The sequence below is a fragment of the Antechinus flavipes genome, chromosome 3 (genome assembly GCF_016432865.1).
Source record: "Antechinus flavipes isolate AdamAnt ecotype Samford, QLD, Australia chromosome 3, AdamAnt_v2, whole genome shotgun sequence".
Classification (NCBI taxonomy): domain Eukaryota; kingdom Metazoa; phylum Chordata; class Mammalia; order Dasyuromorphia; family Dasyuridae; genus Antechinus; species Antechinus flavipes.
This window is the reverse complement of record NC_067400.1, coordinates 618,894,536-618,911,349: the sequence shown is the minus strand read 5'-3', so window position 1 is coordinate 618,911,349 and position 16,814 is coordinate 618,894,536. Positions and strand designations below refer to the sequence as shown.

The window sequence follows — 16,814 nt, the reverse complement described above, 5'->3', positions numbered from 1 at the left end:
GGGAGGGTCCCACAGGGGAAAGTCCTCGGCTTTGGGCTATTGGGGGAGGGGGGCCCAGAAGCATATTTGGGGGCGGGGGCACACAGGCCTGGGGCACTACTGGGGGGGGGCCCTAACCGGAACACTGCCGCAGACAGTTCACAGTCCTGGGACTCTGCTGGGGGAGGGGGAGACCGGCCTCCAAGGCGCGTTGTTAGAAGGAAGCTCGCAGCCTGGGAGCACTGCTGGGGAGGTGAGAAGAGCTTCCATCGCTGGAGGAGGGAGCTGTGGGGGGGCCCCGAGGTGGGGGGCCTGCTGAAGGAGGGACCCTGGCGAGAGCTGGGGAGGAGCGGAATGTTGGAGAAGAGCTCCCAGCCCAAGAGCTAGACTGGAGGCGGGGAGAGCTTTCAGCCCAGGGTCACTTTGGGGGAAATGAAGCCGCTCCAGAGGGATTGGGGTGAGGGAAGAGCCGCAGAAGGCGCCAGCGGAGGAGGCCCTCACAGCCCAGGGAGACCGCCCCAAGTTTGGGGGAGCTCAGAGTCCCAGAAGATCAGGGCCCTGGGTGACAGGGTCACAAAGAGGCTATCCCCACCCCGGAATCAGAATCAGGGCCAGGAAGCAACCCCCGCCCCTATCTCTGGGCAGGCGCCTGTCACCAGGCAACAGGAGGCGGCTAGAGAGGATGCAGCGGTCACCAGGCAACGCTATCCCAGCCCAGATCCCTGCCACCTCCCCTCCCCTGACGTCCAGCTTTCCCACAATCCCAGGGGGCTGGCGAGAGAGAGAGAGAGAGAGAGAGAGAGAGAGAGAGAGAGAGAGAGAGAGAGGGGAAGAGGAGGAGGAAGAGGAGGAGGAAGAGGAGGAGAGAGGGAGATGAAGGAGGGAAGGAAGAAGAGAGAGAGAAAGAGAGAATCATAAGAAGTAGAAAACAAAAAGGTGACAAAGAGGAGGAGGGAAACCAGAGGGAAAGATGGAGAGGAAAGTAAGAAACACAGAGACAGAGGCATCAGGGAGAAACACAGAGGGAGAGAGGGACAGAGATTCAGGACAGACAGAAAGGGAAGAGAGGAAGAAACAGAAAGGGAGAACAGTGAAGGAGGTAAGGCGGAGGGGTTGGCAACCTTTCAAAAGTGATTTACTTGACTACTGTTCTGGTGTTCTAGGGGGAAGTGGGAAACCAGATCAGAATAGCAGGCGCTCAAATCAAGAAGAGACCTTGGAGACCATTTAGTCGAAAGCCCCCAAGGGATTCACATGGTGAGTCAGGGAGACAGTGAGTGATCACTATCATTCAGCCCATCACCGTTCTGTCCCCACACCCCACATTCAGTCTTCCCCTATTCTTTCCAATCAGAAAGATACTGAAACTTAGGAAAGATAAATTCCCCCAGAGAAGAGGGAACTTCGAGCCATTCATAGTAACAGACTCAAATCTGGAAGGCACCGAGTCCCAGTCCATGCTAGACAACAAGAAGTCTTTACAACATGGCAGCCTTTACTTGAATACCAGAGTCCAAATCCGGGGCTCTGCCCCTTACACCTGTGTGACAAGGGCAAGACCCTGAAACTCTCAGGACCTCAGTTTCCCCATCTATAAAATAAGGGGTAATGATTAAACGTCCTTCTAAAGTCTTTTACCTCTAAATGTATTATCCCAGTGACCTTCGGTGACAGGGACCTCACCCCTCTCTCCATCCTATTTCAGACCATTCCACTGTAGGACAGGGCTCATAGTGACATTTTACCTTGTGCCGAGCCAAAGGCTGCCCATCTATATATTCCATCCCTTGCTCTTTGTTCTGGCCAATAAGAACTGGACTAGTTCATTCCCTGAAAACCAAACTCCAGATAGATAATTGATGGCAACTATCATGGTACCATTGAATTTCCTGCCATCGTTTATTCCATGGTCTCCGGTCCCCTCACCACCCCATTCCACCTGCGGATGAATTCTGGCAGATCACTGCTTCAGAGTGAGGTTCATAGAACCCCAACACGATTTGGTGGGAAAGAGTTTCATCAACCAATCCAACCCTAGGCTTAGGTCAACAGAAGGAGGATAGTGGATTTTTGATGGGAGAGCCTGGATAACCTGAATTTCTCTCCCACCCCTCTCCTGCCAGACCTTTAACTCAGAGAATTTTAGAACTGGGATTTGAGGAGCTTTTAGGCCATAGGGAAGAGAATGCAAAAGATAGGAGAAACCTTAGAACATAGAATGACACAGCTGGAATGGCTCTTAGGACAAGGAAAGCAGGGCTGGGAGTTCCAAAGGAGTTATGATGAAAAAATGCTATTCATCTCCAGAGAAGAAATGGATGAACTCTAAGTACAAATGGAAGTACAATTTTCTCACTTAATTTTCCTTTTAAAAAATATGGCTACTTGGAAGTATTTTGAATGCTTTCATATGTATAATTGCTATAATATTGCTTTCTTTCTCAGTGGTAGGGAAGGAGATGGAGGCAGGGAAATAATTTGGAACTCAAATTTTAAAAAGAAAAGAATATTAAAATAATTTTTTAAAAATTTAAAGTAATGCAATCTTTCTGTTTAGAAAAGAAAAGAAAATGGAATTTCAGAACTGGAAAAGCTCTTAGGACAGGGAATGTCAGAGCTGGAAGGGACCTTGGAACAAGGAATGTCAGATCTTAGAACATGTAATGTAAGAGCAGAGAGGCACTTTAGAATACAAGATGTCAGGCCTGGAAAAGATTTTGGAACAGGGACTGTCAGAGCTATAGTTGGACCACAGAATAGAAAATGTCTGAGACAGGAAAGGTCTTAGAATACAGACCATTGAATGTTCTACCTGGAAGGAATTTAAGAATACAGAAGACCATAGGAACTTTAGGATATATCAAGACTGTCAGACCTGGAGAGCGGAATAGCAAAGATGGAAGAGAATATTTGAGCGGGAGATGTTAGAATATACAATGTCATGCATGGAAGAGACACAATAAACTGAAGATCAGTGCCGGGAGGGACTGGGGAACAGAAGCTGAGGGTGAACCTTACAACATAAGTGTCTGAAATGGAAAGGACCATAAATCATAAAATGAACTGTCAGGACTGAGAGGTACCCAAGAATACAGATCATACCACTTCAGAGGCTGTAGGAACCTTAGAACATGGAATGTCAGAACTTGTAGGGACCCAAGAATACAGATCATACCACTTCAGAGGCTGAAGGAACCTTAGAACATGGATTATCAGGACTGGGAGGGACTTAAAACATAAGACTCTCAGGATTGGGAGGGACCTTAGAACAGAAAAGGTCTAAGCAGGGAAGTTCCTTAAAGATTATCTGCACCAATCCCCTTGCACACAGATGGAGAAACTGAGGTCCAGACAGAGGAAATTATCAAATTAAATAATGGATAGAAATGCTTTGTAAACAATAAAGTGCTGCATAAGACGTTACTATTACTTATCATTTCTATTTTTAGAAGGATCTTTACCAGACTTTCACAGGGCTCTTGTCTCCAAGGCATTTCACTACAGGACCTTGAGAAGCTGTAGGTTACCTGAGGAGACTGGGATGGGGAGGGCTGGGCAGAGATCATGAAATAAACCTTGGACAGCTCCTGTGGTGACTACTCCCAGACTGGGACTCGGACTGTCATAACTCTAGTCCCAACTCTGACGTACTGTGTGACCTTTTCCTCTCTGGGCCTCAGTTTCACCATGTGTATTTAAAAAAAAAACAACCTAGATTGATTCTGAGGGCTGGCTCTTTGAGCTCTGCGAATTTATGCTTTATAATTCTGGATCGGGGTATAAATGACTGGCTGGTTTAAGGGTCCCTGAAGGTGGAAGACCAAGAGAAAAGCAGAGGTCACTTGGATGAGAAAGGGAAGCCTGAGTTATGTGAAGACAGGAATCAGTGAGGAAGAAAGGTAGGAAGGTAAAAGTATATTGGAAAGGAAGACAGGGAGAGGAGAACATTGAGTGAGCGAAGCACACGGAGACAGGGATGGAGATAGAAACAGGAACCGAGAGACATTTAGAGAGAAATAGAGAAAAGAGAGACAGAGAGAGGAAGAAAGAGAGAGAAAGACATAAGCAGATGGGTAGAGTAGGAAACAGATGACTGAGAGAAAAGAAGGGAGGGAAGGAAGAGTGACAGAAAGAAGGAGGTAGAGGTGGGAAGTGAGAGAAAGGAAGACAGGAGAGAGACAGAGAGATGAGAGAGACATAGAAAGGCAGAAAGATAGACAGACAGATACACACACACACACACACACACACACACACACACACACTCTGTTCATTGGATAGAGTAAGAAACTCAGGTAGATGGATAAAGTCAAATCCAAAACAACAGGCAGACACAGACAGCCCAAAGCAAGGACAAGCAGATACAAATCAAATGAAGAGGAAGGATAGGAAACACAGATAAATTGGGGGGGAGGGAGTGAGGTGAAAGGGGTCCCAGAGGAAAAAAACAAAAAATTACTAAGAGATAGGGAAGGAAACATGGAGAAAGGAACACACAAGAAGGAAAACAAGGAGGCATGTAAGAGAAAGCAGAAGGGCAAAAGGGATGGAAAGGAGAACAACGGATGAAGTGGGGTCCGAAAGGAGGTCAGGGAATGATGAGATCTGACAGAAAGGATGGACAGATGGAACAGGGAGGAGTCATCAAGACAGGGACTGACAGTCATGGAGGAAAGGAGACACAGAGGAAGAAAGAGACGGAGACACCCATTTGGAGCGTTTGGAGAGAGGGATTGAGAAAAGAAGAGGGGCAGAGCAACAGACACAAACTGACGGAGAGAGGCAGAGGTGGAGGAAACAGAGACACCCAGAGAGAACAAGAGACGGTGAAGTGGGAGAGAAGCAGAGACAGAGAATGAGGGAAAGCTAGGAGACAGGAACAGAAACAGAGAGAGTGAGAATAAGAGCCAGAAACACAAAAAGGGGGCAGAGACACGGACATAGAGGAAGGGGTGCAGAGAAACAGAGTGAGAAAGTCCAGAACCAAAGCTCGGGGGGAGAAAGAGATGCAGAAATAAATGGAGTAGATACAGGTGAAAGACAGTGAAATAGTGTAGACATGGAGACGAGCAGAGACACACAGAGGGAGGGAAAGAGAGAATGATGGAATCAGGAGGAGTGAGGGAAGGAGAGGAGAGCAGAGACTGGAGAGAGGAATGAGAGGTTCAAAAGTTAAATGGAAAGAAATCAAAGAGATAAATGGAGACAGAGACAGAACACACAGAGGGGTACAGAGAGAGACACAGAGAATAAGATAAAAAGGAGTAGAATGAGACAGATGGAAAAATATAGAGCAAGAAGGAAGAGTGACAGAGATGGCACGAGACTATGAGAGACAAAGAGAGAGTCTGACATGCAGAGTGAGAGGAAAAGGTGATAAAGAGACCGGCCAAGATAGAGTTGGGACAGAGAATGGAAAGAAGAGCTGGGAAAGTTAAGGAAAACAGATGGCTTAAAGAAATCGACAGAGGCAGTGAAACAAGAATCTGGATCAAGCCTAGATCGGAGAGAGAGAGCCGGAGAGATAGAGAGAAAACCAGAAAAAGACGGGGTCACAGGAACGGGGAGACATAGCAAGACCAAAGCTAAGAGACCTAAAGAGATGCAAAGAGACCCCGGCGCAGGAATTAAGAGACAGGGAGACACTGAGAAGCACAGGAGCTAATAGAGCGTTAGATGGGGGAAAGAGAAGAAGAGAAACAGCAAAACAGACGGAGAGAGACTGGGGGAAGGAGACAGCCAGACACAGCCTGAAAGACACCAGGGAAATAGAGGCAGAGACTGAGAATGGAGAGAAAAACCCCAACGAAATAGAGGCTAGGTCATAAAGACAGGGACAGAGCCGGCCAGACAAGAGACAATCCACATTCAGAGAGAGAGGCTGAAAGACAAATGAAAAGTCAATAATATGTCCCAAAGGGTGGGAGAGGCCGGAGCACTGGGGGAAAGGGGAAATAGAGAAGCAGCAGATACTGGGAGCACCCGAAAAGTGATCTGGGGAAACGAGGGGACGGCAGCATGAAAGAGCCCTCCCCGACAGCCCCCAGCCCCAGCCTGGGTTCCCTGGGGGGAGCAGTCAGTGAGGGCGCTTTGCCAGGGGCCTTGGAGACTGTGGGCAAATCCAGCCTGCTCCCAGGAGCAGCCCCCATCCCCCCTCTGCCAGCTTGGCTGCGCCCAGTCCCACTCCCCCACCCCGCCCCCACTCCCCCCACCCCACCCCCCGTGCCCACGGCAGACACTCACGGATCCTGGTGGGCCAGACGGCTGGGGCTCTCTCGCCGGCTCAGGGGCCGAGAGGGGTGGGGGTGGGGAGGGACACTGAGATGGGAGCAAGGGGAGAGTCTTCTGGTCCCCAGCTGCTGGAGGTGAGGAGCCAGGTGGAAGGGGCGAGGGAGAGAGGGAGGGCTGGCGGGCAGGCCTGAGAGGGGAGAGGAGAAGGGGGAATGCAAGGAGAAAATGGAGGAGGAGAAGGGAAGGAGTAATGGAGGGAGGGAGGGAGAGAGCTGGCCCAAATGGGGCTCCCCACCCCCGGCCCCCTCCCCTCAGCCGGGTCGGCCTGGGGGGGCTGCTGGGGGTGAGGAAGGGGCCGAGATGTAGCCCGTGGCCATGGGGTGAGGGGGTGGGGGAGGGGAGGGGCCGGCAGAGGGAGGGGGTTACCCCGTTCTTCCCCCTCCCCCCCAGGCCTTGCCCCTCCCCTGGGGCAGCAGAGGAACGGAGACTAGGGATTCAAGTCTTCAGGCCTGACCGAGGGAGCATCAGGCCCAGGGGTAAGGAAGAGGGAGGATGGAAGCGAGGGAAATAGGGGGTGTAAAAGACAGGGGGGGAGATGGTGAGAGTGGATGATGGGAAGGATGGGGAGATAAAGAAGGCTCAGAAAATGGGGGGATTCGGAATCTCGTAGTGCAGGGAGAGCGGGAGATAAAAGAGGCTGGGGGCACGGGGGTGGGGGATGGGGCTCCAGGGAGGAAAGTGGGTAATGGGGAAAGAGGGGCCGGGGAGAGGCTGGGAAGGTGGGGGAGGAGAGCTTGGGAGAGAGAGGAACAGGAAAGGAGAGGGAGATGGACAAGTGAGGGCAAGAAGAAAGGATGGAGGAGGAGAAGGGATGGGGAATTGGAGAGGCGAGAGAGAAGGAAGGGGGGCCGGAGAAGAGGGGAAGATGGGGAGGGAACAGAGGGGTAGAGTGAGCCCAGAGGAGGCGGGGGGAGGGAGGAGGAGGAAGACGAGGAGGAGGAGGAAGAGAAGGAGGAGGAGGAGGAGGAAAAGGGGGAGGAGGAGGAGGAGGAGGTGGGAGGGAAGGAAGGGGAGAACAGTGAGGAGGGATGGGGAGGAAGAGCGGGAGAAGGAAGGATGGAGCGGTCCCGAGTCCCTACTCGGCTGGCCTCCTGGCGCCCCTTCCCGGCTCCCCCTCAGCGCCGAGCCACCGGCCTCCACGGGGCCCTGCCTCAGGCCACCCCTCTCCCTCTCCAGCTGCCGCTTCTCTTCCCTTCTCCCCTTCTCTGAGTCCGCGTCCTCCCTCGATGGCTGGCGCTGGGGGGAGGAGGGGAAAAGAGGAGAAGAGGGAGGAGGATGGAGGCAAAGCGGAGGGAGGGGAAGGGAGGGAGAGAGGCAGGGGGAGGGAGAAGAGTAGGGGAGGGGGAGGGAGAGCCTGCTATTGGTTGGCCGCCTGGTGGGGGGGCGAGAGGAGAATACCAATGAGGGGGATGGAGCTGCACTGGGCATCAGGGACCACCCCAGGCAGCCTCTCCTCCTGTGCCCTCCCCAGCACCCCCCCAGAGCCCCCCAGAGCCCCCGGGGCAGCCAGGGAGGGAGCAGAGGGGGCCCAGAGGAGGGCAGAGAGACCCAGGGACGGGCAGGAAAAGACAGGAGCAGGGAAGAGGCAGAGAGAGGGAAACAGGGACAGAGGGAGGGAAGGGGAAACATGGAGAAGCAAGAGGTCTGACCAGAGACAGAGGGGACGGCCAGAGGCAGGAGAGACTCGGAGAGGAGGCAAAGGAGGGCTGAGAGCAAGGGGAGAGATGGAGAGGAGGGACAGGAGACACCTGGAGGGAGGCCAAGGGAGGGAGGGAGGCAGGGAGGAGGGAGAGGTCTGGCTGGAGGCAGCCAGAGACAAGGAGGGAGGCGAGGGAAGCTGGAGGGACTGGGGGGGAGTCATAGAAAGCTGGAGGGACTGGGGGAAGAGTCATAGAAAGCTGGAGGGACTGGGGGGGAGGCGAGGGAAGCTGGAGGGACTGGGGGGAGTCATAGAAAGCTGGAGGGACTGGGGGGAGTCATAGAAAGCTGGAGGGACTGGGGGGAGGTGAGGGAAGTGGGGGAGCCCAAGGAACAGTCAAAAGCAGAGAGAGGACAAGAAGCCATGAAGAAAAGGGTCAAGGTGGACCAAGAGGCAGACATAGAGAGGACCAGGGGACATGGAGAGGTCCAGAAAGAGGTGGAGATTAGAGAGATTTCCTTTGAGAGAGAGCAGAAGGTAGGGCCAGGAGAAACACCTCAGGAGAAGGGAGAGGCAGGCGCAGGAGAGACAGAAGGGGGCGGAGGAGGGAGATGGGAGATGGGAGACGGTCCTGGGGGGGGAGAAGGAGCCGACAGTTGGAGCTGGAGGCTGAGACCGGGTGACTCATCGCCGCCCCCGTGGCTCGTGACTGGGAGGAGACACACATGGGCTTCGCACGTGACCTCGCGCCTGCCACACGCCTGCCACGTGGCCCTGGGGCCCTGCACCCCTTCCCCTTCTGGCACTGCGCCCCCAGGCTCCACCTGACCCCAGCCCCCGGCACCAACCCCGCTGGGTCCTGGGTCTGCCGAGCCGTGAACGGGCCCGGTCCCCCCCAGTCCCTCCCCGACACGGGGCTCGTCCCGGCACCACCGGCCCTCAACCACATCCTCTGCTCGTGGGCCGGGCGTCCCCGGATACCCCGACACCTTCTGTGCCGTCCCCGCCTGGCCGGGGGCCCTCGGAGGCTCGCCCCCACACCCTCTGCCCCCCACAACTCATCCACATCATTCCTTTGTTCTCCCCAGCTTCATCTCTCCCCCCTCCCCAATAAACTGGAGACCTTCAAACATGCAAGAGGTCCTTCCATGGGGATTTGTGGCCCTTGCCTAAGAGCAGTCCAGGATAAGGGAAAGAGCCGGGAGTCATTAGCCTAATCCATGGGAAGGAGGCTCGGCTGGTCCAGAGGCTTGGGGTGGAAGCTCCGAGAATCCCCCGTGGCACCTTGGGGTTACTTAATTTCTATGGGTCTCAATAGAGCGGTTGGACTGATGACCTCTACCATCTCTCCCCTAATCGAAATCTGTGATCCTGGTTCCTGGCAGCAAGTCTGCCTCTGAGGCCCCTGTAAGCATCAGTTTCCCCATCTGTAAAACCAGGCTTAGGGTCCACCGGGCTCCTGGGACCTAAATCCTGTCTCTCCTACTTGCTTAGTATCATAACCTCAGCTTTCTCATCTGTAAAATAAGAGAAGGGGGCCATTAGATGAACTCCAAGATTCCTTCTAGCGCTAAATTTATAATCCTATGATTATTTTCCTGTTTTACTTCACAAGAGATCGTGGATAGGGAAATGATCTGTAACCTACATAGTTGTGCAACCATGTTTTTAAAAAGGACAAGAAGGAGAAGGATGAGGAGGAGGACGAGGAGAAAAAGGAGAGGAAGGAGAAAGAGAAGGAGGAGATGAAGAGGAAAAAGAATGACCCTCTTCCCTTCACTCAGGCTGATGGTTTCTCCTAAAACCCTTTCATCTTGGTCCCCTCTTCAACTGAGTTCTATCTGTCCCACTCGTCTTTACTTTTCAAAAGCTTGCCCGATGGCTTTAGGACGTTGTCACCAATTTTGTCCCTCCTACAAACGGATAGCATTTCTTTTTCTCTGCACACTGTTGCCTTCAGTCTTATGCCCACCTCTCTTTCATGGCCCTGATCATATCCTCATCTAACTAGACTCGGAGCTCTTTTTGTAGCTTTTGCACTCTCAGTAGGTGTTTAATACCTGATTCTGGAATGTCCTCGTTCACTTGTCATTTATAAAGAACCTACTATGCTCAAGACACGAGGAAACAGAGCTCTGGGCAGGGCACTTGTCATGGGCATGTAACAACAGTCTTTGAGGTAAATAATAGATATTATCTCTATTATGAAACTGAGGGAGGTTCAGAAAGTGTGAATAAGTTGTCCAAGGTCACAGAGATGGTGTAAAAGATTTGTGAACCCCATGCACTTACTCAGAAGGACAAATGATTTTTTTTAAGTGTTCTATCCATTTTTAAAAAATAACTTTTGACAGAACCCATGCCAGGGTAATTTTTTACAGCATTATCCCTTGCACTCACTTCTGTTCCGATTTTTCTCCTCCCTCCCTCCACCCCCTCCCCCAGATGGCAAGCAGTCCTTTACATGTTGAATAGGTTACAGTATATCCTAGATACAATATATGTGTGCAGAACTGAACAGTTCTCTTGTTGCACAGAGAGAATTGGATTCAGAAGGTAAAAATAATCTGGGGAGAAAAACAAAAATGCAAGCAGTTTACATTCATGTCTCAGAGTCCTTTCTGAGGACCCAAAGGGTGTAGCTGCTTCTGTCCTTCATTGATCAATTGAAACTGAATTAGCTCTCTTTATCGAAGAGATTCCCTTCCATCAGAATACATCCTCATACAATGTCGTTGTTGAGGTATATAATGATCTCCTGGTTCTGCTCATTTCACTCAGCATCAGTTCATGTAAGTCTCGCCAGTCCTCTCTGTATTCATCCTGCTGGTCATTCCTTACAGAACAATAATATTCCATAATGTTCATACACCACAATTTACTCACCCATTCTCCAATTGATGGACATACTTTCATTTTCCAGTTTCTAGCCACTACAAACAGGGCTGCCACAAACATTTTGGCACATACAGGTCCCTTTCCCTTCTTTAGTATCTCTTTGGGGTATAAACCCAGTAGTAGCACTGCTGGATCAAAGGGTATGCACAGTTTGATAACTTTTTGAGCATAGTTCCAAAAGGACAAATGATTCTTGATATAAAGGTAATCCAGTAAAAGGAGGACTCTACTTTTCTGATAAAGTTGGAGCCCTGCAACCTGAGCTTGAATCCTATGGGAATTTGGGCGTGTCACCTGGTGTCTCTGAACCTTCTCATGTGTAACCAGCTGGTTTGACTAGATGACCTCAGAGATCCTGTCAGACTGTAGTATAATGATTCTACTCCTGCCATGAATGGTAGGCAATAGCTACTCGGGGCATAATATCTAGGCAAGCCACCAGGTGGCTCTCCAAGCAGAAGCTACTCCAGCTCACCGACAGTGGGTATCAATGAGAAAGTCATAAGTTAAGCGATCATATCATTTTGAGATTTACAAAGCACTTTACAAATATATCACTTTAAACTCATAACATCCCAGGGAAGTAGGTGCTATTATCTCCATTTTACAAACAAAGAAGCTGACACATATGGGTTAAGTGATTTGTCCAGGGTCAGTGAGTAAAGAAACATTTATTAAGCACTTAGAAATAAAAAGGTAAAGAGACAGTGCCTTGAGGACTTGAGGAGTTCACAATCTATTGGAGGAACTAGCATACAAATAACTATGTACAAATAAGCTATATACAGGAGAAATTGGAAATAATCAACAGAGGAAAGGCATCATAATTAAGAGGAAGCAAGAAAAGCTTCCTGTATACTGTAACCTATTCAACAGGTAAAGACTGCTTGCCATCTGGGAGAGGGGGTGGAGGGAGGGAGAAGAAAAATCGGAACAGAAGTGAGTGCAAGGGATAATGCTGTAAAAAATTACCCTGGCATGGGTTCTATCAATAAAAAGTTATTAAAAAAAAAAATGAAAGAAAGAAAGGCTTCCTGTAGAAGGTAGGCCTATTGTCTAAGGGCAGATTTGAACTTGGATGTTCCTGACTCCTAAGTCCAACATTCTATCTCCTGTGTCCCATAACTAACTCACTTACATTTAGTGTGCTAAAGAATCCATTGGGCTTGAAGCTAAGAATACCTAAAACTTAAATCCAGCTTTGATTATCATTCTTATGACCTTGGGCAGGTAATTTAGTCCCTTTCTGCCTCAGTTTCCTCATATGTAAAATGTAAATAGCACTTTACAAAATATAAACAGCACTTATTTCACAGAGTTGTTATATGGATCCAAGGAGATGGTATACAAAAAAGTACTTTGCAAACCTCAAATTATTATATGAATGTTATTATTAAGTTAACAATATTGACTCCAAAAATTCAGCAACACAAGGGTACTTGCCATTCCTAATGATATTTGAAACCTTAATATCGTAGCCCTTCAATCTTTTGGATCTGATTTTACACCTAAAGATGAGTTCAATGGATAAATCCCCTTCCAAGCACTTTGGTTTTAAGGATTCTGGATTTGAGACAGAATTTCCCTCAATAATCCTCTCACCCTCTGGCTACATTTGTAATAACCCCCACTCAGGAACTAGCCACATGTTAGGTAAGTCAGACACTGGTTTCCTTAGCCAGATGCTCTTTGGAATCTCATCATGAGGTACCACAGCAGCTCCCTTATATCCAATCAACAAGTGTGAATGCCCACTTCTGCATATCTTCATCTGTCTTTTTAGTTTTGTCTCAGATACTTCCAGGTTTCCAATACCATCCTGTTCCAAATGTTTACTCTTGGCTCAAACCCCAAGAAGACTGGAGGATGGAAACCCCAGGGAGAAATGTGAAGCACTTTCCCATCAGGAATCCCACTGGGGCTCATAGTCTCTTGCAACCTTCTGACTTAGTCTTCCCATTTGCCAAACAGTCTCTTAACCATCTTCCTCTGACACCCATAGAACTGAGCGTCTTAAGCAGAAGTTGCTTCGGAGAAAGGTTATGCTAGTGAATAGCAAAGATGTTGGTGATTTCGCTAGCATTCTATCCACTCTATCAAAGATGATGCCTAATGTTGCTCTTTCCCACTGTGTGTCTTTTAACAGGTCTCTTCTCTCTGGGCCTCAACTACCTCATCCAAAAACTAATGGAGTTGGAGTAGATGAACTATATTTGGTTCATTAAAGTCCTAATATTTGATGGTTTTCTTCCCGTCTCTACATGTCACACAGAGACAAATAAGAAAGAGAAAATCGACTGCTTGGGAGAGTAAGATACACCTGTCCCTTCCCCCACTTCCCTCTCTTTGGGGGTCTGTTTCTATTAAAGAGCAATAGAGAAACAAGAGGGACCATCAGGTCTGAAACTGTAAATTTCTATCCTCCTGAGGTCCCCGAGAGATCCAACCAAGATCCAGGTCCCCGAAGCACTAGGAAGATGTTGAAAAGCCTCAAACAAACTAAACATACAGAGTAGCAAAGGGTATTAGAGATCATCTTTTGTTGTACAGAGAAGGAAACTGAATTTCCGGAGGAGCAGGATATTGCAAGGTCAATTCAAGTCAACAAACATGTATTAAAGAAAGGACCTAAGTGATTGAGAGACGTACAAGATGAAAATACTGAAAAATAGATCCTAACCTCAAGGAGCTTATAATCCCCTAAGGAAATACTATCTATCTATCTATCTATGTACCATAGATGTAGCACCCTCACTGGACTACTCTCCCAACTATTATTCTCTCAGAGTTCTAAGGATTAATAGTAAAAGACTGGGCGAACCCCTACCAGCATGCTTCCTATTGACAATCAGTAATCTCAATTCATTTTTAGTAAAAGTATTTACGAAAATGACATAATAAAAACAGTTGGTATAAAACATTAAACATTAGCCCTAAAAGTGTGGGGCCCATTCTTCTACAGCTACACACATACCAGTGGATAAAATGGGTTCCTGACTTGTGACAAAAAGGTAACACAACTCCTTGTACTCTGTGGCCTGGAGCAAATGAGATGATATTTGTAACATGCTTATTAGTACACTGCCTGGCACAGAGTAGGCATGATATAAGTGCTCATTATTTAAAACAAAATTATCATTACCAATCTTTCTTGATTTCAAAGTCAGAATTCTTCTCTAGTGTAAAGAGTCATGATCTTGAAGCTCTTTTCTTCTTTCTGCATCCATCCATGCTTATCCTCTCTCTGTTCCCAGCTGGAGGTGTTGTCTCCTACTTATTTAGTCTTTTCAACAACAAAGTTATTGTGAGGATAAGAGAAAGAAAGAGAGAGAAGGATGGGAGAGAGAGACAGAGACAAAGAAAGAGAGACAGAGACATCCTCTTCATGTGATTTAGGCACCAAATATTAGGGTTCACTTGTGAAGAATTCACGATCATACTCTTTGGCAATACTTAGGTTTATTTAGGAGATTACAGACAAAATGAAGAAAATAATAGACACCAGGAATGGTAAAGATGAAATAGAGTTGGGAGAGCAAGGAAAGGGGTTTTGACAATTAATGATGAAAAAGACAAGTTCCCTAGAGGAACCCACAATTAACCAAGAGAAAGGGAACACCTTATGAAGTTGGAGAATGCCCTTAACTGGCAGGCCAAATCCTAAATGGAATTTAGCACCCTAAGAATTAACTAGCTATAAGAAGGAGTAAGAATAGAGGCTTGATGGAGGATGCGAGAAGAGACACCATGTGGCATGGGGAAGGGGAGAAGGAAAAGACACCACGAGGCAGAGTGCCATGGCAGGCTACAACCCAAAAGGGCCAGATGGCATGGGCCACAGACAGGTTTATAGGAGAAATTTAACCTCACGGGCTTGACATAACTTGGATTTCTGACTAGATGACCTCTACAGAGGGGAGACTCTAAGGTTAAACTGATCTCCATCAGTGCCCTTCTCTAGTTGCTTCAGGGAATAATTCCATGAATACTTCAGTCTTTTTCTGCCAGTTCCACCTAGTTACTCGGGACTTCATCCTCTCCTTTCCTAGAATCTATTATTTGAATTGGTCTTCCACCAACAGAGAGCTTTATCTTGGACTAACTGATATTTTTATACGTAGGGCCCGAAGTATGCTAGTTTCCATATGCTTTTGAACCAATGCTCCAAGCATAATAATCCTCTCGATTAATTAAGAACTTATTCGCATCTAGTTTATTCTTTTTGTTTATGGCTTGATTCGATCCAATTGTCGTACTTTGTATGAATGATTGGGGTGGGAGACGGCACTTAACTTGATCCAACTGTGCAACTAAATCAATACAAGGTCATTCCAAGAAGGTGAGAACCCGCCCAGCCAGCTCAGGGAAGTTTTCTCAGAGAAGGCAGCCCCTGCCCTGAGCCCGGAAGCTAAGGGTTCTATTCTCAGCTTTGCCATTAACTTGCTGTGTGACCTACAGCCAGTCTTCCTAAGCCTCCTTTTCTTTATTTGGAAAAATGAGGGGCTCGGCCTAGATGATCTCAAAAGTTGGGGCTCCCGTCTGTTTCTCAGCCTCGATGCTCTCTCCCTTCCTCTCCCCTTGCATCCCTGCCGCACTGTCAGCCCCTCTCTCTCTCCTTTAAAAGTCTCCCCTAACCTGCCGCTGGGACCCCCTTTCCCTAGCCATCACCCCGGCCCTTCAGTGCCCCCCCTCTCCATCGGTCCTTCTCGTTTTGCTTTGGCTCCTTCTCTGAATCCCCTCCCGCCCGGGACCTCAGTCTCCGCTTTTCTTAGCTAACTCCGGCCGTGGAAGACCCAGAACACAAGTTCTCAACACCCAAGATCTCGGCAGTGTTTTCGGCTCGGAAACAAACACGAGGCACCGTCGGCTTCACGGCGGCGCCCGGGGCTTCCGGGGTTAGTCTCCCCTCCAAACGGCTCCCTGGGCTCTGCCTCCTGCTGGGCGCGCAGCAAGCGCTTAACAAACCCGTCTTCCGGCCCGCTGCCCGCCTTGGCTTCCGGAAGCGGGCAGGTTTCGGGGCGCCCCCGAGGCCTAGCACAGAATAAGCACTTCACAGCGTGCTAATGCTTCAGGGCAGCGCGCAGTCCTTTTCCTCAGCAGAACGGAGGCTCCTCGAAGGCAGGGACGGTTCTCTGCGTCTCCAGAGCTGACGCCGGAGACCGCCACAATGCTTAATGAGCTGTGACTTGGGCGGGAGCTTGCAAAGAGCCATTAGGGCTGCCAGGAGGCTCCATTTATTGTTGGGAATTAATGTCACCACGGGCGGTTCGGCACAGAGGGGACCTGGCGCCAGAGGGAGGGAACACGCCTCCGATTCTGAGCCTCAGTGGCCTTTTCTGTAAAGTGGGGGAAATAATCTCACGTTCCCCCAATTCCCCGGGTTGTTACAGGAGGCACTCTGTACACCTGCAAGAGCCTTACATGGAAAGACTGTTTTTCGGTGTTGATCACCGCCCCGGCTTCTAATCGCCTCTCTTCCCTCCCCCTCCTCTCCTTCACTCAACCCCCAAGTCCCACAAGATGGCGCCCGCAGCCTCATTCCTGCTTCGACTGACGTCACTTCTAACTCGCTCTCCGCCCCAACCAGTCCTAGACGTAGGGGGGGCGTGGCTCTGCGAAGCCAAGGGAGGGGCGTGACGGCGGCGCGAGCGTCGAGGCGGGCCGACGAAGAAACGTCGCGTGCGGATTGGTCGCTGTCTGCCGAGGGGCGGGAAAAGAGGACGGGCACCTCCGTTCCGCGAGTCGCCATTGGCCTCGACCCCAGCCTCGCGGGCAGCCTATTGGTCTGCCCGCCCGCCCGCCCGCCAGCTCGCCGGACGCACGGCCGAGGTGGGGAGGGGGCCGCCGGAGCGGCGGAGAGGGGCGGGGCGTTGCTGAGGGCGACTGGCGGCCAGAGCGAGGCTGAGAGCGAAGGAAGAGAGAGGGAGGCCGAGAGAGAGGGAGGCCGAGACGAAGAAGGAGATCGAGAGCGAGATCGCTGCGGAGGTCGCGTGAGCGGACGGCCGAC

The 16,814-nt window shown here is 49.8% G+C and overlaps 1 protein-coding gene across 1 annotated transcript in view; it reads right to left on the bottom strand.

Moving 5' to 3' along the window:
- The window catches only part of GRIK5 (glutamate ionotropic receptor kainate type subunit 5), a 33,443-nt gene extending 26,240 nt beyond the window's left edge, over positions 1–7,203 (bottom strand). The window contains exon 1 of the mRNA XM_051989520.1: positions 6,223–7,203. The gene's annotated coding sequence lies outside the window, so the exon portion shown is untranslated. The remainder of the gene's footprint in view (positions 1–6,222) is intronic.
- Between the last annotated feature and the right edge of the window lie 9,611 nt (positions 7,204–16,814).